General features: G+C 35.0%; 1 protein-coding gene across 3 annotated transcripts in view; it reads right to left on the bottom strand.

Annotated features, from left to right (window-relative positions):
* The window catches only part of OTUD7A (OTU deubiquitinase 7A), a 292,841-nt gene extending 269,855 nt beyond the window's left edge, over window positions 1-22,986 (bottom strand). For 2 of the 3 annotated variants that reach the window (XM_031955458.1, XM_031955459.1), the window contains exons 1-2: window positions 22,511-22,986; window positions 21,065-21,180 (exon numbers count right to left, since the gene is read on the bottom strand). The gene's annotated coding sequence lies outside the window, so the exon portion shown is untranslated. The remainder of the gene's footprint in view (window positions 1-21,064; window positions 21,181-22,510) is intronic. The other variant, XM_031955457.1, reaches the window with a different exon arrangement.
* Between the last annotated feature and the right edge of the window lie 2,255 nt (window positions 22,987-25,241).

The following is a 25,241-nucleotide window of genomic DNA, read 5'->3' as shown; positions in this document are numbered from 1 at the left end:
TAAGAGAATATCTTATACTCTGGAATCCCTATAGTGTCAAGAATAACAGTTAGTATGTTATAATTGCTAAATAAATACTTGGTCATTGAATTTTGTACAGCCACAAGGATGGGTAAAGAATGGAGCCTAGTAAGTTTTAGTCACTTTTCTAGTTACTCATAAACTTAGTCAATTTAAAAAAAGACATTAATTGATAGTAACACCAGAGTCAAGTATGGTAACACTCAACTTATCTGGAAGTTAGCCTTCTAGCAACCATAACCCTCTGGGACTAGAATTGCATGGAAAAAGCTTCTGAGCAATAATTTTCAGGCTCAGAAGTTCATCCATTCTCCGGGCTATTAGTATATTAATAGTGTATTAATTCAATTCAATTAAGTGCCTTCAATGTGCCAGGCTATACACAAGAGAGAGACTTCAAAAAGATTAAGAAAAGATAGTGTCAGGGAGACCATTGTAAGCCTGGAAAGGGGGAAGAGGCAGAAGAAGAGAGGTGGAAGAGGGGCAGACAGAAGAACAATTCACTCTATTGGAGAAACAAAACTAGTTAGAGGAGAATTGTAAGGGTTAAAACTGGAAAGGTAGATTAAGGCCAAGCAGTGGCTCCAAGATTTTAATTAGCTTGGTTTTCTGTTTTCCTAGCCCACCACAAATTAGAAGCGGTCAACTAGGAAGGCTATTAGGCAAACTGAAAGTAGTGAAAAGTGACAGCTTATTAGCAAAAAAATGTTGTGTTTGAAAATTATTGCAAAGAAATTTGGAGTCTTTATTTCAGTTTCCAGGAAGCCAAAGAAATGTGAGCAAGTGTGAATTACAATAAAGAAATTTGCTACAAAAAAGAAGAAAGAAAGGAGAAGAAAAAAGGAGGAGGAGGAGGAGGAAGAAGAAGAAGATTTAGAGGTGAAAGAAATGGGAAGTGGCTTTTCTGATAATGTAACAAGGTCCCTAAATTATGAAATTTATATTACCTTATCTTAATCTGACACATTTTAATTAAATTTTGTTAAATTAGCTTTAAACCAAAGTATTAACCAACAAGGATTTAGATAACCTCCAGTTCTTAACCTTTTTGTTGTAGGATGGATCCCTTTAACAGTGTAGTACAAAAAATTACAAACTCCCTTCTCAGGATGTTCAAAATTAAAACTCATAGCAATAAAGCAAATTATAATAAAATACAATTATCAAAAGATTTTATCTTGGGTTAAGAAGTCATAAACAAATCTTCCAATCATTCTCTTGGCTCTCAGATACCCTCCTGGCTGATCCCAAAAAAGGACAACATTGTGGCCCCCTTTTTTCTCATGTTATTGACAATCTGGCTTCCACATCTAATATACTGCCCTCGCATCTTAGGAAGACTAACTTCACCCTCTTAGAACTTAAATAAATAGAACCTTTGCTTACACTAAATTAGTTAAAACATACTAAGAACTACCCTCAAGAATATTTTGCATTCTTAGAATACAGATCCTGGATCCCTCATCCTGCCTTGTTTGCCTTCCTGTACAAGACCTTAACAGAATTCTATACTTCACATTTTGGTATTGCTTCTTATGTATCTTGAATTGACTTATACTTCGGAAATTACAGAATTTTTCAGAGGTGGGAAGCCTAACTAGTTTAACCAGAACAAGAATCCCTGATACAACATTCCAGACAAGTAGATTAGACAGCTTTGTCTGATGGCTCCCAAAGGCAACCATTTGGATGTCTTCAAATTTTGAATAGCTCTAATTGTCTTTCCTCCTTTCCTCAAGCTTAAAAGTGCTCTCTTTTCAACTTCTACTCATTGCCTCCTGATTCAGCTTCCTTGGACCAAACAGAACTAGACTAACCCTTCTTCATTACAGTCTTTAAATACTTGAAGGCAGTTATGTCCCTCTAAGTTAAATATCTGCAGTTATTTAGATTAACAATGGCACAAATTTGGGACCTCAAGTTTCTTCAGCTATCAAAGGAGAGGGATTGGTCTAGATGAGCTTTGAGATCTTTTCCAGCTTTAGAAATATGAGTCTATAAACCTTCACCATCTCGGTTATGTTATCAGCAGCTGCATATCCTTCCTACACTTTGTCTGACCAGGGCCCAACACAGTGGTAATAATGCATTCATATTCCTGGATGCCAATATATTTTGAGACCGCATTAGATTTTCTGTTGTTGTTTTTGTCTTTTGGGATGTCACTTCATACTGCTGACTCATACTGAACTAGTTGTCTACAAAAATTCTTCATATCTTTTTATTTAACTTGTTGCATAGTCAAACCTCCCTATACTTGTGACATTAATTACTGAACCCAGGTTTAAAATTTAATAATTTACTGTTATTAATTTCATCGTGTTTAAATTCAGTCCAATTTCCTAGCTTGTGTCTTTCTATCCTGATTAATATCTAATGTGTTGGCCATTCTTGACAAGTTAGTGAATTCTGTAAATATGAACAGAATGTCATTAATGCCTTCATAGAAGTTGCTGACTTAAAAAAAAGTTACACACCACAGGATCAAGCATAGATCCCTGGATCATTCCACTGGAGACCTACTTCTGAATACAAGATTTGTATAAATTTGAGAAAGTGATAGAAAGGGTATCCAAGTATGAGGAACAAGTTAATATTTCAATTTCAATAAATTGTAGAATGGATTAAAAAGGCTGGAAAGAAGTCGGATTGTAAAGGTCCTTAAATGTCAAGGAAAGGAGTTTGGATTTTATCCTCATGATAATGAGAAGTCCTTAAAGATTTCTAATGATGCTCCAGCAGTAATCAAGAAACAGTTAAAATAATACTGCATAACCTCTACTTGAGGAGGAGAATGAGCATTTATTTAAAAAAAATATATGCTGTTATATATGCCAAGAGCACTATGGTAAGGGCATTATCATCATTCTCTCATTTGATCATTTGTTTTGGAAGGCAGAAAAGTCCAAAAGAACTTTTACAAATATTCCTATACACATAGCAAAAATACATGCTTTAGACATTTACAGTTAAATTTCAGAGGACAGCTAGGTGACTCAGTTCTGAAGTCAGGAGGACCTGAGTTCAAATCTGGTCTCAGACACTTAACACTTCCTGGCTATGTGACCCTGGGCAAGTCACTTAATCCAATTGCCTCAGCAAAAAAATAAAAATTAAACTAACTTAAATTAAATTTCAGTTATCTGGAATAATGGGGTCAAAAGCAAACAGAAGGAGCAGCTAGATGGCATAATGGGAAAAGTCCTGAAGTCAAAAGGACCTGAATTCACATGTGATCTGAGACATTTAACACTTACTTACTAAGTTAACACTTATTAACAGACCCTAAGACTTAGGGTCTGTATGACCCTAGAAGTCACTGACCCCCAATTGCCTCACCAAAAAAAAAGTCAAGCAGAGAAGATCCCTGTGTGCCTCTATACTGACTTAGAAAACCACAAATTAGCATTATCTATGTTGTACAATATTTTTATTTGTTTTGTTCATCATTTCCCAGTTATTCAGGACTTACTTGGGAGTTTTACAGGTCCAGAGTTTGACACCTCTAATTGGAAAAAATCTACTTGTGGACAAGCTTGAGCAATCTAGGATCGTGGATGGATGGTTTAAAATGTAACCAGTTGTACTTAGAAAAATATTCTATTACTGAATCCTGAAAAAACAAAAGCAAAACCATGTCCTAGAAACTTTATTCTATTTTATTTGTACTTTGCATTTTGATGTCCTTTTGTTTCTTTATAATGTAATATTTTCTTTATTCCCTTTTCTTTCATTTGTTTATCTCACTACTATATGAAAGGCTGTGTTACTGTAAATCTTAAAGAAAGCAGAATTGAAGAAATGGAGGCTCCATTTAAAATGTGGTAAAAGAAATAAGTAGAAACTTAGGAAATTCAAAGCAAGTGGACTAGACTAACTATAAAGTGAAGGAAGGGAGAGGGATAAAAGGATGCATTTTAAAAATAACTTGTTTTTATACATCTCCTTAAGGTTTGCAAAGAGTTTGTTGTTTAGTTGTTTCAGTCACGCCAAACCCTTTGTGACCCCATTTGGGTTTTTTATAACAAAGACAAAGGGTCTTTGCCATTTCTTTCTCCAGCTCATTTTACAGATGAGGAAGCTGAGGCAAACAGAGTTAAGTGACTTGGTCCAGAGTCACACAACTAGTGTCAGTGGCTAGATTTGAACTCAGGAAGAATACACTTCCTGATTTCAGGCCTGGTACTCTACCTAAAACCTCACCTAGTTGCCCATGCAAATAAACAGTAATCCTTTTGTGGATGACCCCAAGAAGTAAGGAGCCAATTTTCCCTTGAAGACCTCTAGTAAAGTGAAATTCAGTATTTCTTGATACTGTTAGAATGAGTACCACCTTCTCATTCTTCCATTAGATATTTCTGAAATTTTTCTTTATATAAAAATCTAAATCTACTTCCATGCAATTTTTATCCATTCCTTCTAATTTTGTCTTCTAGGATCAAGCAGGACAAAGGAAATCCCTATTTTACATGACAAGCATTTAAATATTCAAAAATACCTATGACAGTTAAGGCTGACACAGGTTTGACATTACTAGTTCCTCAAGATAACCTAGTCTTTAGTTCCATCATAAATTGGGTTATTCTCCTTGGACATTTTCAGCTAGCTACTCACTATTCTTCCCAAAATACCTACAACTGAATACAACTGTCTAGATGTGATTTGACAAGGGAAAACTACAGGGGTACTGTCACCTTCTATGTTTTGGATACCAATGCCTTCTTAATGAAGCCTATTAATTCTTAGCTTATTAAGCTGCAACATCACATTGCTGACTCATCTAGAGCTGACAGTTCTCTAAAACTCTCCATGTATTTGTCACAGAAACTGTTGTCTAATCACATCTCTCCTATCCTATACACATGGAGTTGAATTTTAAAGCTAAAGTATTATACTTTACATATTATTCCTATTGAGTTTCCCCTTATTAAATTTGGTCCACAAAATGTCTAATAAAAATTGTGAATATATTTGATAATGTACATTATATATTTAAATAGCTTCCTTCTCTAAGGAGGGATCATAACTTTCTGAAACATTTCTAAATAAATTATCATAATAACTTATAAGACAAATATTTTCAGTTATATAATAAGAGATACTAAAGAAGTAACACAAGGGAGAAAGAGAAAAAAAGGAAGTCAGGGGGAAAAGAAGAAAATGGAAGAGGAAGAAAAAAGAGGAGACAGAGGACAAGGGGAGAAAAAGGAAGAGGAAGAGAAAAAAGAGGAAGAAGAAGAGAAGAAGGAAAAGCAGAGAAGGAGAATGAGGAAGAGGAGAGAAAGTAGGAGAGGAGAATGGTAGAGACAGAAAGACAGGGAAAAATGAAAAGAATTTGGGTATTCCATGAAAGTGAGGACCCATATTTTATTTAAGCTTTATAATGTCCCCAGAATCTATTATAGTGCTCTGTACATAATAAATATGTACTCATTTTTGAACACTTCAATAGACCCAGGACATTTAGGAGTCTTCTCACATGAGTTAAACTAACCATTCAATGTTAAAAGATGGGGAGGGGGGGGTTGCCAGGGAAGGGAGAATGTTAACTCATGAAAGGGAACTCAGTGTACCTTAACTTGAGTAGGAGCATAAAGGGAAAAGGAGTAGGGGGAAGACAAAAAATAAAAAATAACAAAAAAAAATTTAAGGACTTAAGAAATGTTTATTAAATTGAATGTCAGTCTCTGACTAACAGCCTGAGTCAGATCTTACAAAGCACTTAATACTTTTCTCATGCCTTATAGTGTTCTATCTTCTATTAAAGTTATTTATGTTATGCTATATGTTCCTACTGTTGTATTATAGGATCCATGGGGAAACTGTTTAGGTCTTATTCATTTTCATATATCTGTGGAACTGTGCTCTGCACACAGCAGGTGCTTAATAAATACCTAATGAGCTGAATTAGCAGATGGTGACATATTACAAGATCTTTGTATAACATAGATGTATATTGTAAATTTAACTGCATATGTTGTTTTTTCTTGAAATGGACACATAAAGAAAGAGGTTTTAAACCTCCAGCTGGTTCATTAAAAATCAATTTCTATGAATTTTTTTCTAATAGGGAAAAAGAGTTCTATGACTCTTGAAGACCCACTTTCTGGGCACTCAGTAAGTTCCCAATAAATACTTGTTGACTGATTAATTCCTATAAAGTCCAGGGATTAAGTTTACAAAAAGACCTCTTAGGTTGTATTTCTCTCAGGATGTTTTTGTTCCTCAGCCCAGACCTGAACATATTGGATTCCTTTCCCCACAAAAGCAATTTTATATTCACCCTTGCCCAAAGAAACCATCAAAAGTAAATGGTGCATCAATAATGTTTTTTGTTTTTGTCGGTTCCTTTTTTTTGCTGGGATTTGCTTCTTCCACAGCAGCCTATTGAGCTGCATATCCTTTAGAGAGCTCAATTAAATACTTCCAGAAGTGGGGTGTACATCCTGAATGACTGGTAAGTTTGTGTGGGGGGCATGGAGGAAGTGGCATGAAACAATTGCCCGATTCCCTTGTTTGTTCCCACACCAGGAACAGCTGGCTACCACATGAGAAGAGAGCTACTTAGGGAAATTAAAGGAGAAAAAGGATGGGTTGGAAAGAAAAGAAAAGAAAAAAAGCCTTCTTTTTCTATCACCTTATTGCTCTAAGAATAACATTGGATATCTCTCTGGGGAAGATAATTTCAAGACATCCCTTGGGAATCTATAAATCTATTGTAGAACATATGTACTACAGGAGGCACAAAGCATTACTGACTGATGAATGGCCATATCATAATGTAGAAGAGAATGTCCTCAAATGTGTTCCTAAAGCAAAATTCTTAGAACTGCCCTTCTTTCTCTTCACAGCTCTCCCTACTCTAAATCCTGCAAGAAGCATTAGGTGTTTATCTTTTAAGACAGAGGGTATTGTCCCCACTCAGAATCCTAAATAGCAGCAACCCAATAAGTCACACAAAGTGGGGGTGTAAATTAAGCAAAATCTTCAAACAAGAAAAAAGGGCATACAAAGGGAGGGAATCATGGGGAGGTGGAAAAGAGACAGAGCCCATGGGACAGGGTTGCATCAAAGTAAATTAAACAAAACCAACTGTAGGAGTATGAAAGGGGAATGTCAGACCTGTTCAATGTGTCACAACTGGTTTTACTGATTTTTTTTCTCTTCCTCTTTTTAAATTTCTTTTGTTATAAGGCATAATTCTCTGGAAGTCCCCTTATTAAGCTCTGGAAGGGCTTAATAGCCTTTCCCCATTAGAATATAAGACTTTTGTGGGTATGAAAGGATCATCTTTTCAGTTTATATTTGTAGCCCCAGGCCCAAACACAGTAAATGCTTAATAAATATTCTAAGAATAAATATCCATTAATCAAAAGTACTTTCTCACACATGAAACTGGGTTTCAAGAAGAACTAGGGCAGGTCTGAGATGCCCAGATTCTCTTTTTCTGTTTTTTTTAATCTTCACAGAAATTTATGTCCAAATAGTAGGGATGGGATGGGAGAAGATGAGGTACCCTGGCTTCATTTGCTGTATCTCATATATTCCATTTCCTTTCTCTAGGAAAGGATCCAGGGAATAATAAGAATTATAGATGGTTAGGAGGGAGGAGTAGGAAGGGCAAACAAAAGAAGATTTCATAAAATGTTTCCAGACATAAGCTCTGAAAGCTACTCACAAAGCTGTTCAAGTCAGTTCAGTAATAGGGTAAATAATCCAGAACAACTGAAATGAGAAGAGTTTGTTACCTAAACTTTTGACTTTTAGAACAGAGAACAGGGCAGTAAGCTGAAGCTTTATCTGCATTGCCAAGAGAAATAAATGTCATCAAGAGAAAATGGTACGTTCATTTATTAATAAACCTCCCAAAAACAATAAGAAAGGAAAAATGGATGAATGCCATTCAATTCAATTCTTCAACCCAATGTCATGACTTCAGGTATCAAAAAGGAAACTGAAAGCTATAAATCTGAGTGTGTGTGTGTGTGTGGGGGGGGGAATAAACCAATTGCTGTACTAGGATTTTAGTGAGTCTAAAGAAATATTTAAATACATTCAGTAATTGTGAATTTGCTTCAGATTCTATGTATAAAAATTTGGTAATTTTCTTTAGGATCTAAAGAAAGAAAAGGAAAACAGAAATGATTTGTCTTGATCCATGGAGGCAATAAAAAAGCAATGACAATGTCCTATAAAGCCAACTGTTGGTATCTTTGCAAAGAACTATTACAACAATGTACATTTTTCTAACACTTTTTAAGGATTTACAAGGCCTTTGCCATATAGATCAACCTGGTGAAGGAAGTAATGCCAGTATCATCATTTATAAATAAAAGATGAGGGACAGGGAGCAAGAAGCTAGCAAGAAGGAGAGTCAGGATTCAAAGGTTTTCTATGTGTAAGTTGAGTGTTCTTTCCATTTATACTCTACTGTTCCCTAGAAGGTTAAGAACTGGCAAGGATCTGAGATGTCTTCATGCTCAAGGAAATAGGTACACATTGTAAGAGACTTTCTCAAAATTGTAGTAAGTAGTAGCAGAACCAACCCAAATATACTAACTTCTTGTCCAGTGCACTTGCCATGACATTGTACCAGCTTTCTAGGCAATCACTAACTCAGTGAGAGATGAGAAATTGAAAGACTTCATACCTTTGATCAAAAATTTGCATTCTCCTTTTTGCTTAAAGAATTAAACACAAATTCCCTAGCCTAACATTCAAAGATCTCTATCTCCAAATCTATCATTTTTAAAGCTTTATTTTACTTTAGCTTCCTTCATAATCTTAATGTTCTAACCAAACTGTACTATTCTCTGTTCCCCAAAATTAACCAGTCATCTACTACTACTTCTTGTCATTCACAAAGGTCATCTTCCATGTGGGAATATACCTACTTCCTCCTCATAATTCAGTTTCGAAATCTTATTCTTCCTTCAAGTTTGAGCTCTGGACCAACCTTCTCTATGAAGATTTCTGAACTCTGCATTCCCTTCTGCTGAAAAAGATTTCTTTCTCTTTAAATTTTCTTAGAGTATAGTACATATATAATTCTTTACTCTATCACACTTTATCTCATAATGTATATGTGTGTGTGTATACAACTCATATTTCCTCTTAGTTGACTACAAGCAAAGACTGACTGACATCTTTCATCCTTAAAGCTCCAGCATCTAGCATAGTTGCTCATAATTACTGAGATTTAATACATGAATACTGGGGTGAATAAAATGTGAAAATCCTTTAGAAAATGATTTAGGGAAGGACATGAATAAAAATTGCAGAGGATGAAAGGTATGACTAGGCTGTTACTTGAAATGTTTGGAAGGTGTCCATACTGGAGAGATCACACACAGAAGCATCAACATTTCATAATCAATAATCTGATATGGGGCAGGTGATGTAGTGAAAGAGTCCTGGAATCAGGAAGACTGCTCTCTCTGAGTTCAAATCTGGTGTCAGACAGATATTAGCTGTGTGACCCTGGGCAAGTCACTTAACCCTGTTTGCCTCACTTTTCTCATCTCATAAAATGAGCTAGAGAAAGAAATGGCAGACCACTCCAGGATCTTTGCCAAGAAAACCTCAAATGGGATCATAAAGAATGGGATACAGCTGAAGAATAACTTAATAAAAACAGCAAAATCTGATAAAAGAATCTTAGCTTATGGTCAAAACATTGGAGTCCATCCCACCAAATGCTAAGATGAGGAAAATCAGAAGTTTGAGATGAATAAAAGCAATGGATCAATTAGCAATTTAAGTGAGAAGTGAAATGGGTACAATTGGAGCCAGTTCATAAAGCCTTGTGAACTGATGGTTAAAATGTAACCAATAAAGGATCAATTTATCCTTTTGTGAATTGCCTAAATTTAAGATGACGGAAAATCTTCATGATGTAGATTAAATTTCCTGGTATGTCTTACATGCAATGTTTTTGGTATTTTATTTCTCCACAGAACTGGAGCATTTAACAGCACATTCTGATTTGGATTTTATGTATTTCCTAAGGAAAAAGTTCAGGCAACCTTTGACTCACTTTTTTACCTCCAAACCAAATAAATGAGTAGTAAACCTTAACTTGTAAATGTGGCTTCAATATTTATAAGCTACTAAGTAGTTTAAGTTCTAGAGGAATCTGTCTATACTCTTCATAAAAATACACATTATCAGGAAGACTAACAAGATATATTCAGCAATTTTTTGAGTTCCAGGAAAAAAAGTACCCATAAAATATAAATAAAAGGATCTGGAACAGTTACTGCAAATGAGGTTATAGCTTCTGATGAGCAACGAAACAATGAAAGCATTATTCCTGACTCAAGAAAAACAATGAGCAGGCTTTCCCATTTAAACAGCAGCAAAAATATACAGCATTGAATGATATGAAAATATCTTTATAAAGCATACAGATATAAATTGTGTCAACTTTAATAAATGCATGAAAAACAGATTTTTTTTAATCAAAAAATGTCAGTTTATAAAATGATTAGATGTCACTGTGAGCTTTTGGGGAGGAGGGAATGTTTGGATACCATTGAACTAAATTGTAGCTTTCTTTTTAAAATCACTGTTAATAAAGAGATTCAGAGGATATTTGGGATTTTAAAAAGGAATTATATACTTGGAATGCCCAGAAGATGAGAAAAATGGGCACCTCATACTAAATAAACTCTTCATCTGTTTTCTAATTTTATATCATAAGTAGAAAACTATTGCTTGATGTTAATCCAAGTAGTTTTTTTTTTCTGTTGAGATACAAAAGCTCTTGGAAAAATGATCTCAAATCTTCTTTACTTGTGAAAGGCATATAAAATATTTAGAGAATGAATATTCCCTTTAATTGAATATTTTGGTTAATTGAGAGTAGCCCAAAGTAATGCACATGGATTACCAATTATCAAAGAACTAAAATACAACTAAATTTACTTTATACTAAAACTTTACTGAAAGATAACATGGTATACTAAATAGGAAAAAAAATACCTGGACTTAAGTCTTGCCTCTGATACATACTGATTGTGATGATCAAGTTACTTCACCTCTCATCATCTCAGTCTACTTTCTGAGGCTGCTGCATTACAGACAAGTTCATGATCTGCATCAGTAAAAATATTTTCCACACTGGGAGTTCCCTACATTGATGAAATTATAATCCCTAACAAGCATAACTGAATTTATCTCTGATGATTCAGAAGATACTTTAGGGTATTTCTTAGTATTACAGATTTAGACATAAACATAGAAGGCAGCTATCCAACATCATTGTTTTATATATGAGAAAGTTGAGGCTGAGTATGGCTAAGGATCATCATTATAAAGTCCCAGAATATTATAGGTGAATGAGACTTGACTTTACTTATCATCAGGAGGGGGATATTCTGATTATTTGGGTTTTCTGGCTATTTAGCTTCTAGATAAATGAGAGTCTATTTAAAAATGTTGTGTTTTCTCAATTCCTATATCGTAGATGATGGCAAACATGACTTTTATTTTGCCAATGAAGAAAAAAATAAGAAGGCCTAAAGTAATATAATGAATTAGTATTTGAAATAAAGAGTGGTACCAGCATTCCCCAAATCACTAATGGTCTTGAAAACTTCAGTTACTGATTTTTTTAAGTGTCTAGCACACAAAAAAAGCACTTTCAAGTCTCCTTTTACAACCACCTCTAGCATATTAGGCTTCTTTAAATCCTATGTCTCCTCAAAGGGGATGACATGAAGGGCTTTCTCCATCCCCACTTATTTTTCCCCATACTCATTTTTGCACATCAACTTATTTAATAAATTAACTGATTGATTATGACTTGGCATGATGTCAAGAGCAATAAATTTATTCAAAGGTCTGGATTTGTATCCTTTCTTTACTAGAGACTTGGAGCAGGCCCTTTTGTTATCATCTTTATTTGTCCTCAATTTACAGATAAGGAGGCCAAATGAGGCCCCTTCTAGCTCTAAATCTTGGGATGCTATGAAGCACAACTGAGAATAGAATAGTGGTAGGAGAGGAACGTTCCATAGACAGAGATGAAAAGATCAACATTTGTATAAACTAAAGAGATACTTTAACTTAATCCTCGTCTTTGGATTCCCCCTGTCAACTCTCATTTCTGATGTTTATTTCCCTTCCCATGAATTTGGTTTCCAGGGTTGACATTTTTCAACCTTCTAAAATATACTTTTCATTCATCAGTCAAGGAGTGTGAGATGCTGGGGTTTGGGCAAATCCTTTGGAACTAGGCCCCCTAGAGTTCAGTAATTCTAGTGGATACCTACTTTGATACCTAATGTGACTGGGCAAAGAGCTTCTACTCCACCCAAACTTTAAACAAACAAAAGCCCAACTCTTCAAATCTTGCCTCCAAGCTACCTTCTGCTGGCTGAAGAAGTATATAGGACCTAAATAAACAGCTTCCTCCTATAGCTTGAATAAGTAGCATCCAATAGAGGTATTGGTCTACCAAATACAGTCCTCACTTAGGTTCCATATTTAAATGAACTGGCCTAATATACTCCAAAGAAATCAGCAATAGAAAGTTTCTAAATTCTGCTTAATAGAATATTATGATAAATTGAGAGTAGACTAAAGTGACACATATGGATTGCCCACTATTATGAAGTATTAATAATAGCTAACTTTTGTATAAAATTTTAATGTTTGCAAAGTGATATATATATATATATATGTATGTATACATTTACATTTGATCTATATACCAACCCATGAGGTAAATGGTATAATTACTCTCATTTGACAAATGAGAAAACTGAGGCTAAGAGCAGTTAACTCCTCACCCAGTGTCACATAGCTAGTTTTTGAGACAAAATTTGAATTTCAATTTTACTGACTTCAAGTCTAATGCTCTATCTACCTATCTACCAAAATATCCATAATAGTACATATACAGCAGCAAAAAATTTAGAACTATAGCAAATGCGATTGTTTGGGTATGCTCAAAAAATCCCACCTCCACCACTTAGCAGTTAGATAATTCTTATTATATCATTTCACCTCATTGTGCTTTATTTGCTTCATCTGTAAAATAGGCACAATAACAATACCTACCTACCTCAAGGAGCTGCTGAGGCAAATGAACTCACACCTAAGACAGCATATAAATATAGGCTGTTGTTATTTTTATTATTATTTAATGGGATATTATCACATGTTTAGAATAACAAATAGTATTTTAAAGAAAAATGAGATGCATGAAAGATTTAGAGGAAAGAAAGCAAAAAAAGAGAACAGACAAAATGACTACAATATAAATGAAAACAGACATTAGGGCTCAGATGAAAAGTAATGATAACTATTGTCTCCAATATTCCAAAGAGGAAATATATTTTCCTTTCCTTGGAAGAGAAGTAATAGACTAAGGAAGTGGTGAGTAAGAGAAAGATGGGACATTTCTTTTGGAATGGAGTGGGCAGTGACAGAGATGATGGTTTAGGGAAAAGCTCTTGAAAAATAACTTCAGAATAAAAAACAGTAGGCATCAATAAAATATTAACAAATAAAACAATACTTTAAAACCCTAAATGGCTTAATAATATTAAAAGATTTGTCCAAACTCCAAAGCCAGCAAGTGACAAGGATGGTATTCAAATACAGGGCTCCTGACTCCACAACCAGTTTCCTTTACAGTGAACTCACCCTCAACGAAGGACCCAATCACATTCCCATCTTGTGAGAACCCATATCAATCTTAGCTATTATATGTAGGTCTTGATAACACAACATTTTTAGAATAGACCAATGATTTCGTTGGTGTAAGGAACTCCAGAGGAGTTGACAATGCAAATAAGTAACTATTCTGAAACTTTTAAAGCCTTAAAGAGTGAGATGTTACAATACTTCTTCAGGATCCTCCGGTCAGGATGTATCACAAGTAAGCCTTGAACCTGATTCCAAGGTCATTTTTCTTTTTATTACACCACACAACCTCTTAGATATGTTGTTGCAATAACAAAAATTTTATTGACATAGGGCATTATCAATATTCTCACCCATAAAATCCACAAAAATGGCTTTCAGGCAGAGCAATTTCATCATGTCTGGCATTCAAGAACCTCCTTACACAAGCCCAGAATTATTTCTCTACTTTCCCTGGTCTACCTCAACAAAATTGGCTTACTTACTGATAGCTGGACAACCTTATGCCTTATCATTGTTGCTTTTGCTCAAACCATGTCCCCACCGTGTCCCCACTTTTCTACTACATCACAATGAAAAGAAATGTCAATATTAGTCATGTCCAGAAAATTTGTCTCATTCTACATTCCTTTGTTTCTCTATGAGGAGGTAGGTAACGTATATTATCACTAGCCTTGTGGAATCCCTAATCACTACACCAATGAATTCAACAAATAATATGCTTGTCACATTTATACACTGTAATATATTCTTCTATCCTCTGAGAACCCCCTCAGATTTCCATTCTTTGCTACATCAAAAAAGCAATAAATATTTTTGTATATTTTTAGTTTGCTTTCCTTTGGTACTAGCCCTTCCCTTAATCTATCATCCTTCTAATTCCTTCTTTCCAATTCTCCCCTTTCCCCCCTATTTCTCCTTGAAGTGTGAAATATATTTCTGCATCCAACTGTGTATCTGTTTAAGGGTATTCTTCCTTCTTTTAACCAGGTTGTATGAGAGTGAAGTTCAAGTATTGATCAAATTCTAAAATATTCCTACTCCTTGTTTGGCAGATGCCTACTTGTTTACCCAAAATTATGTGAGATGATGTCCCCTAAAATTCCTTTTTCCTTCTTTGCAGCGTATTCCTCTTCACCTCTCATTCTCTTCTTTTTAAAAGATCATCAAGACATAAGAGACCATTATCATGACATGACAAATTGGATTCTTTAGATAAATTCTAATGATTAAAAGGGTTCAAAGGAGTCATATATATCATATTCCATATATGAATCCAAGCAATTTATCCTTGTTTGGTATTTTGATGATATTCACTGTTCATTTTTGTTTACTTTTATGTAATTTCTCTTGCCTCCTGTATTTGAATATTGAAGTGTCTTTCCATCAAAAATGCTTGGAAGTCCTCTGTTTCAGTAAATAATCATTTCCCTTCCTCCCGCATAACATTATACTCTGTTTTGCTGGGTCAGTTAGTTGCTCCGAGTAATAGGCACTTTTATAAGAATTGGAGCTCTTCACCAGTGAAGAAGTTCCAACATCAAGGAAGTAATTTTTTTTCATTTTTTGATGTTTTTTTTTCATTTATCATATATCCTATAGTTATCTCCAAAACAAAAAGAAGGCAAAATTCTGATAGTTGGGATACCATCCTATAACCTTTTCTTTGTTTTATAGAATCTCACATGGTGCTTTATACAAAGGATATATTCAACAAATATTTCCTGACTTCATTTCACCATAAATAACGAGCTGCAGCAAATTTTTGGAAAGACAACTTTATACCTATCTACTAAAACAATCCCTGATACTCCAAATTCAGTATTGGAATCTGCTTTTCTTAATCACATTGAATATAAATGTCATAAGACTTAAAATAAGTTTTTTGGCTTAGATTTCTGATTTGATCATCATGGGGAATATCAGGTACAGTCACTCTGTACTGATGAAGATCAGTAACCAATCTGAGATTGGCCAGGGGGCCCCTGAGATCTCAAGTTGTTTATCCATCAAGGTCATAGGGCAATTGGATTTTAGGATCAGGACTTTAATCCAGATACTCTTACCCTAATGCTATTCCACTACTTATGATGTTAAGCTACCTGCTTTTCATTTTGAACTATGAAGGACATAAAACATAACTTTCATTTTGTTCCCAGGAGTACACACCATTTCCTTTAAATTTAATAGAAGTTCTGGGATCCAAATAAGCAAAAATACATGAGAATTTACATGAATGGCTAGACTACAAAAGTATATTTGATATAGTTTTTTTTTTCAGCAACCTATGACATTCAGTCAGAACTCACAGGGAAAGTACACATTGTGGCAAACCTTCCAGGCTGGTAATTAGTGACTGAAAATAATAGTTCTATGTTATCTGCATTTCTTGAGGAAAACTTTGCATAATTTATTTTGTTCCATAACTGATTTTTTTCAGCTGCAGGAAGCCAAGACTGAAAGCTACCTTGGCTACTCTGGAATATAATACTATTCTTACCATGTTTTGATCTACAGACTGCAGATGGGAGATGTCCTTGGCTACTCTGGAATATAATACTATTCTTACCATGTTTTGATCTACAGACTGCAGATGGGAGATGTTTCCTTGGCTACTCTGGAATATAATACTATTCTTACCATGTTTTGATCTACAGACTGCAGATGGGAGATGTCCTTGGCTACTCTGGAATATAATACTATTCTTACCATGTTTTGATCTACAGACTGCAGATGGGAGATGTCCTTGGCTACTCATATATATATATATATATATGTGGGTTGTATAAGGATTGATATATTGGGGGAATGAATATCATAATGGATAGAGAGCTGTACATGGCCTTGGATAAGTTCCTCTTACAGAAATAGGCTGTGTGATATTTTAACCTCTCAGTGTCCAACACAACTTTCAAGGATTTAAGTTATAGGAAAGTTGCCAATCTTCATTAATGGAGAGAGTTTCTTCAAGGGTATTTCTATATACCACGAAATATATACAAATATGTAATATAAATATTAAAATTTAAATATGCATACATAAAAAGTAAACATACAAATCATAGGCCCTCACTAAAACCAAAACAAACTCCTATGTACATCTAAACAGGTATATTTACTGTCTTCATGGCACTGCACAAGACTTTTATTTAATCTTCCTGGACATTGTTTTTCTTATTTAAAAATGCAGATACTTTGAGTTTAAGGTCTTTAAGGTTCCTTCCAGCTCTAGTTTTATAATCACGTATACATATATAGACTCATTCTAAAACACAGCCATTTAATAAAAATACCTTCAAAGGAAAGGGGGCAAATTTTGATTTTGCCTCATAAAAGACTCATTCACAGTTAAGTCTACCACATTTTGCTTGTAATACTAATGACTTTTGCAATATATTCAATAATCCAGCACACACCCAATGATAGTATTATGTTAAAGCATAAATCAGGGCCAAGTACATAGTACATGTATTTAATAATGTCCAATATATGTTTGAGAAGTCAGCAATTATTTGTTTAATAAACTAATACAGTTAAACAATCAGCTATTTGGGTAAAATTAACAATATCCCAAATAGTTGTTATTATACACTGAATTAGGAATATGGAGATCTGGGTTCAGAATTGATTATGTTACTCTATGAACGTGAGCAGGTCACTTATGTTTTTCTCATCTCTAACTTGAGGGAGATTGACTAGAAAAGTCTAACATTCCAGGTGAACCTTTCCCTTATATAATTTTTAGATTCTCACTGAACCTTTCAGTTAAAATTGAGAACAGTGGGATGAGTTCAAGAGGCTAGCACATAAAAATATCCATGCATTTCATTAAATATTGAGTATCTATGATACACATTTATATTCTTAGTCTTTTCCCATCCTTACTGATGTCATCAGATGAATTCCAACCATATCACTCTCTATACTTTCTTTATAATTATCTTATGTATCTGATTCATTGTTTATATCCCACAATTACCATAATCTTCAATATTTTTTAATTTTCACATTAATATCTACTTAATAACCTATCCACATAATCTCTCAATTCACTTTCTACCACACAGTATCATTTCACCTTAAATTTCACCATTTTGTAGAATTACATATTTTTCATGATATAGAAATTCCATTCTCTAAGCCCAGAAAGCTATACTTTTACCCTAACTCAGCCTACTACTTATATTAAATCTACTTTTTAACCTTATCAGAATCTATTTATACTCTTGTCTTACAATCCCTACTCTGACTTTACTTGCACAACCAGTCTTGAGCACATTATTCAACATTTTAAAATGCTGATGTCTTTTATCCCCTGACACTGACATCCATACCCAGAAAATCTTTTCCTTTGGATAATGACCTATACCACCCATTTTCTTCACTCTTGTTTCAAAGTTATTTATTATAGTTATAGAAAGAAATAAAATACAGCCTGATTTCACCCACTACACCTTGAAGGTATATAATCTTAGAGAGGTTCTTGATAATCCTTTACAATACCCCTCTATTCATATCAACTCCCTATCACATTTTCCCACAGAAATTTATTCCAAACATTTTCTCCTCCAGTCATCTCTCTTAGCAAATGTGAGTCTCCTCCAGTACTATGAAGCTGAAGGTCATGACCTCCCTAAATTCCTTTGTTCTACCTTACCATATCTCCCTTTCCATTGGGTAAAAAAAAATGAATCTCTATTTTTTCACAAAGATTTTTTTAAAAATATACCTTCACTTTTCTGTTACTTTCTAATCTTGTTTTAGTATTTGAACACTTTCTCAAGTATATTTAGTCCCTCCTCCCTTGGCATCTTCCCATTTACCTGTAAATATACTTTTTGCAAAAATACTACCCTCCCCCAAAAAAAGTCTTCCTTTGAAAAATGTTCTATTTGAATGAATAAGTATTGTTCAAATTGCTTGTAATACCTGCTCTTAAATAAGACATAATGCCTGCCCTCAGAAGTTCTGCACATATTCTGCATGTCTGAAATGCCTTCCTGTACTCCCTTGCCTGCTGAACCTTAATTATCACTTGCAGTTCAACTTAAATATCACCTTGGAGGAGGTGCAGTTGATAGAGTTGATAGAGAGGTACTTGGCTTGGACTCAGAAAGGCCTGACTTCAAACCCAGCCTTAGGCACTTATTAAGTGCGTGTTCTCAGGCAAGTTACTTCATCTCCACCAGCCTTGATTTCCTCAAATGAAAAATGGGAATAATCATAGCATTTGTCTCACAAGGTTGCTATGAGAATCAGATGAAGTAATATTTGTAAATACTAGCATATAGTAAGTGCTGTATTGTCGTTGTTGTTGTTATTCAGCAACTCCAACTCTTCATGACCCCTAATTTGGGATTTTCTTGGCAAAGGTGCTGAAGTGGTTTGCCACTTCCTTCTCCAGTTTATTTTTACAGTCGAGAAAATTGAGGCAAACAGGGTTAACAGACTTGCCCAGTGTAACACAGCTAAGTAAGTGTCTTGAGACTGGATTGGCACTTGGGCCCTTCTGACTCCTATACCATCTAGCTGCCAAGTGCTATCTAAATAAATATTACTATTACCACCTTATTCTCTATGATCTTTTCTTGACCCTCCCTTACCTCACCATGCTCCTAAGTCACAATTTCTCCAGTGTTTTCTTTTGCAACTTTTAAAATATGCTTACCATACAATAGTTTATATCAAAATTGCTTCTGTGTGTTTTATTTCCTTATCATTTTTAAATATCCATGAAGGCAGACATTGTTTCTTATTTAGGTTCTGAGTCTTTTCCCACAATATGCACAATTCTTTTCACTCAAGGAATAGTAATAGTAGTAACAGTTGTAGTATCATAGGAGTAACAATAATAATAATAACTAGGATTTATATAGGACTCTAAGATTTGCAAAGAGGAATAGTAATACTAAAAGTAGTAGTAGGGGACAATAATAATATTAACGAGGATTTATTTAGTACTTTAAGGTTTGCAAAGAGTTTTTCAGAGCATCTCATTTGATCTCATAGATTAAATGATAAGGGCAGGCAGATAGGACAGTACAGTGGATGGAGCAGAGGCTTAGAGTCAGGAAGACTTTATCTTCCTAAGTGAAAATCTGGCCTCAGACATTTACTAGCTAAATGGTTGTCTCAGTTTCCTTATCTATTAAATGAGTTGAAGAAGGAAATGGCAAATCACTCCAATATCTTTGCCAAGAAAACTCCAAATGGGGTAACAGTTAGACAACTTTAAAATAACTGATAAGTGCCCAGTAAATGTGTTGATGTGAAGATAACAAGGTTCTCATTGCTGTAAGGATTAAAACAGAAGACATGGTCCCTCACCTTTCAGGACCTCATAATCTCATCAGGGCCACTAGATGTATACATATTCAAAAATTAAACATCACTACCAGATCATAGGTATCCCCTGCATAATGAGTGGTGCAAAGAAGAGTTGCTAAAGGAAAGGAGAGATTGTGTTGAACTGGAATGGAAAATGAAGACTCACTCCATAAAGAAGATAAAAATATGATTTTCTTCAGGAAGGATCTCCCTATGTCACAAAGACTGTATAACTCTTTTAAGATTCTTTATTGATTATCAAATCTTTGAAACTATTGAAAATTATGAATCTGGGAGCTATAAATTATTCAAGTGAATTTTTTTTTTACTTTTCTAAAAAAAAAAAAGTAACTGAAAAAAAATAGAGAAAGAAGGAAAAGTGGAAAGTGGGGACAGGGAAAGCCATACAAGTTAAAAGCAATGAAAACATTTACTCCCTTACAAAATAGTAGGCATTTCAGGGGAGGGGGATGTCCTTCTTTAGTGGAAGAGAGTGCTCTGGATGGGATTTCTCTGGAATGTGTTTTGGAAACTATATTGATGCAAAGGAAAAAAAATAACCATGGTCCTTGCCTAAATTAAGGTGCATCTATTCTTTAGATACCTAAAGTCAATACCTAGTCAATCAATTCTTTTCTTCAATTAGGGAGAAAGCCAAAAGGCATTTTAAAAAATGGTCCACAGTCAAATAAATTCACAATCTACTTTTCTGTGTTAATATTCTTTTTAATAAGATATTATATAAACAGATAAGTCCATAGAAGATATATAGTAAGGTGATGGAAAGGCAATATTAGCTTTACAAATAATTTATTCAAAAGATAAATAAGACTGTCTGGGGAAAATAGAGACCTAATTTGGAATGGATTAGAATTACCCCCTCCATCCAAGTTTATCACTTTTAAGCCAATATCCTTTAGTCCAAATTAAAGCTAATAGCCCAAACCAGCTTTGCCTCTTTTTCAGTTTTGCGATCCAATATTAAGCTCAGTACTCCTTTCTAAGCAAACCATTGAATCTCCTGGGGAAGAGAAGCAGAGGAACCAAAAACCAAAATACTCACTGCTAGTTATTTACTTCAGCAACAGTGGTTTCCATTTGGTGTCCAGACATCACTAAGCACAACTTCTGATGGAAACCGCAGAATTGATAGCAGCCCTCTAGGAGACTCTGGCAACCCTATAAATTAGATTGGGGAGAAAGCACCATTGAAACAGCAGAAAACTGGTAAACATTTTCTTCCTTTATAAGAATAAACTAACCATGAAGGACACATGGACCACACAAAGGAGAATATGGGATTGTCAGCAACCTCACTGTCCTACTCAGGCTACTTTAATTATGAAGGACTGTAGTTAGTTCTATTCATTGACAGGGTGGTTTTGATTAGTAAGAAAGTTAACAACGGTAATAACAAAGCAAAATGATTTATTCCTCTGCTCTTTCCCCACCCCTACCTTCCCCCATTACATATATACTTTATAAAATTAGCATTTAGGGAAAGTAAAGTTCCAATGGAATTTGACCATAGCAATCAATCACATTTAATGATCTTGTTTCTTGCTGAATTTCAAAGTGTTTAAATAGATAAATGTTCAAGAAACACACAGTTGCAAGCTCTCTCTCTCTCTCTCTCTCTCTCTCTCACACACACACACACACACACACACACACACACACACACACACAACTAAAAGGGTATGCCCCAAAATACAATGGCTCGTTGATTTTCAGATTGATTTTTAAAAAGTTCCCTACTTCTACCAGGAAGATCATTTTTCACAAGATGGTAATTTTACTCATCTAGTTCCATCCAAATGAACATAACTATGGTTAAAATGACAATTTATCTATGAGGTCATAAAAAGAGACTTTTTCCAACTGGAAATCATACATTGGGAGTAGGAAACAGAGAAGAAGACTAATAATATAAAATATATTTGCTCAAGAGATCAAAATCTTGCATAGCCCATTAATCAGTGCTTGAACTTTAGGGCAAACATGTTCATTGCTTTCTTTTTATTCAAAAAGAACATAGGATTCATTAGTTTCTCAATTCAACTGTTTGATTTTGACTACCAGCTCATTAAGAACTCATTTTCAATCTAGCATTCACCAAATTAATATGTAAGGGGTGAAAAAGATGCAACGTTTCTGTTCAAAAATGCTAAATAAACTGTAGGAGACCAGAGATGCTGTTTAGCCCTTGATATCTGCAGAAGACTATGCACAAGTCTGCTGTCCACTTTCACACTGGGAAATGCCAGCAAACTACAAGCAAGCCGATTTCGGCAGATGGGAAAAGAGCTAAGGCCAGGACAGCATGGACAGAGAAAATCAATCAACTGGGCTGGCAAAGAAGGGTGACTTCACAGCTGACAATGCCAGCCATGCAGAGAAATGATCTTTTAGAGTAGGAAAAATGCAGAATCCAAGTGTCAAACAGGGCATTTGGGGGTGGGGAGTGGAGGGGGATATCAGATTGGATCAGGGGGAGATAGTTACTCACCAAATCTGTTCATTATTTGCAGGCAGAAAATTAAACCATATTTCCTGTTTATCTGAAAGCCTGTGAGTAGAGAGATTCTGAGTGGTGATGAGCGGTTGATTCAGTCCCTGCCCCCTCACTGCTATTACTGCTCACTACAGCATTCAGATAGCTCAGCTTGCCTCTGTTACATTCACAGGCTCAAAAATGTTGCTTATCAGCAAGGGCAGTCCCAGTTCTCAGCAGTTCCACAGTGGCTTGGCCATATTTGACTTTATTCCATATAATACCGCTGATTTATGAAGCAGATAGTGGAAAACCTATTTTCAAGTTATTTAGACTTTCCACAGTTCTCTTTGAAAGTTCTGCTGTGTATGACCTCCAGTTAGGTCACAGAGAGCAATCATGGCTCCAGGGCCCATTAGCTTTGGGTATAAAACAACAAATTAGGACAAACTGGAATATTACACAAACAAACCAAAAAGCCCTCTACTTCATACCTTGTGAAAGGACTATATAGTTAAACTTGAAGGGCATCTTAGAGGTCATGTAATTCAACATCTTCATTTTAAAATGTAGAAAATGAAGGTAAGATAAATTAGTAAGTAGCAGAAGCAGGATTCAAATCCAGGTCTTCTAATTCCAAATCCACTAACCTTTTCACTGCATTATACTATTTGAATCATCTTAAAAAGAGTGAGAAATATTTCAAAAGGATGCAGCATTAGAAAAATCACACTGACTTTCATTCTAATAATCTATGTATTCATTACCTTAAAGAGCACATCAAAACCCCACCTAACTAGAATGGAGACAACAAGGTGTCACAGGGCTTGGAGCTTCAGACCTGGAGGAAGACCTGAATTCAAGTGTGATCTCAAAACCTAGGCAAATCATAACTCTGCTTGCCTCAGTTTTCTTATCCATAAAAATGAGTTGGAATAGGAAATGGTAAACCACTTCAATATCTCTGCTAAGGAAACCTCAAATAGTATAGTTTCTGGCTAACTGAATTCCTGATCCATTCATTCCCTGCCATTTTTTCTTTTGGAAATCCATCTCCCTCGTATGTAACTTCTCTGTGTGATAAAATTTCTATTAAATATCGTACAAAATGTCAAAAAATTGATACCAACAATAACTAAGTAGTGAGTATAAAGTCTTTATAACTTCAGCTGTTATAGAAAAGTTTTCTAAAAATGTATTAGTTCAATTTCCTGTCTAATTTAGTCATTCAGGGACCAGAATGAGCTTTCTTTTATGATTTTTAGATCTTACAAGGGATTCAAGATTATTCTGATTACAATAAAAACATATATATACATATTTGTGTGTATCTATAATCTCACTTTAAGACTTAAAACATATAGTTGCCTTTGTTTAGGATTGCACATGAATAAAGTGTAGGAAGCTAGGCTAAATCTATAGTGGATCTTTAGCTTAAGCCCAGGAACATGTCTTTTTAATGAGTATGATATGAACTTATTTTCATCTGATTCTCCTCAAAATAAAGTGTGGAAAAATAAATCTAGCTGAAAGTAATTTGTAGTTCTGATTAATTGAGGTTTTGCTTCAAGCACATTTCCAACTGAGTCACCTGAAACAAGAATTTTACAAATTAAATCCAATTTTCTCTTTAATTGCTGTTGAGAAATGGACCTGCTTTCCTATTTGGAAATAATGCCTCCAGCAACAATGCCCTTATATCAATATGCATGCAGAGGCATGTTATTGGCCTCCTAGGACTATCACAGAATCACAGATTTAGAGATGGAAGTATCTTTAAACTTCATCTAAGCCAGCTCCCATATTTTGCAGATTGAAGAAACATACTGAAATCCTGAGAGATAAAGGGATTTTCCCAAGATCACGTGACTATCTACAAAGAAGAAAAATTAGGTTTTTATCTCATTTCTCTGACCCAACTGCCTTCATCCTAAAATTAAGAGTTCTGTTCTTGTCTTTGCCTGGTCCTGGTCTCCAAGGGACTGCATCTTTCCATTTTGGCAAGGACAAATATCTCGTGGGACAGTCACTTCCAGGGAATGGGACAGGGAAGAACCCACAAGAATCCTATTATTCCAATTCTGCCACAAGGGTTAGTATGGTGCCCAAAGGAACTGGCTCATGCTATGTCAAGAATCCAGACATGGGCTATGGACTTATTCTTGACATAAATTGGAAACTCCTATAATTGTTAAGGCAGTAGCATAGGCAGCCACAATATAAATTTCCCAGGGCCTCCAGTATTTATCATTGTTGCCTGGAAGGGCTATAGGATAAGTCACAGTAGTCAAGGACTTGTTGAATCTTGTTTAATGCTCAAAGAAAATACTTAACTTCCAGAACTTTCAATATCCTTAGGCAAACACAGTGATAAGCATCAATATGTGCACAGTGCTAATTCCAAATATCAAGGTTGGCCCTGCTGCTTCTCCTAGTTGTAGGAGCTTGTAAGAGTTGTAAGAGCCTTCTTCTCTACTGTTCAGTTTGTAACAATTAGCAAAGCCCAGGGCCAAGAACTCACATCTATTTACCAGTGCTGTGCCTTCTTTGAGAAGTCAGATCGATGGACTGAGCAGTGAAACTCTTGGGATCTGCCCCCTGTTCTATGTCACAGTTTTCCCAAGAGGAAAAGGAAATGGTGATTGGTATTCTTTACTCCTATACACTGACTTTTGTTAGGGTCTTACAAACTCAGAAGGAACCTGCACTCCAATTATTGCGAATTTGCCTTGGCCCACTGGTCAAC

This window comes from Sarcophilus harrisii, chromosome 2 (assembly GCF_902635505.1).
Source record: "Sarcophilus harrisii chromosome 2, mSarHar1.11, whole genome shotgun sequence".
NCBI lineage: Eukaryota > Metazoa > Chordata > Mammalia > Dasyuromorphia > Dasyuridae > Sarcophilus > Sarcophilus harrisii.
This window is presented reverse-complemented; position numbering and strand designations above follow the sequence as displayed.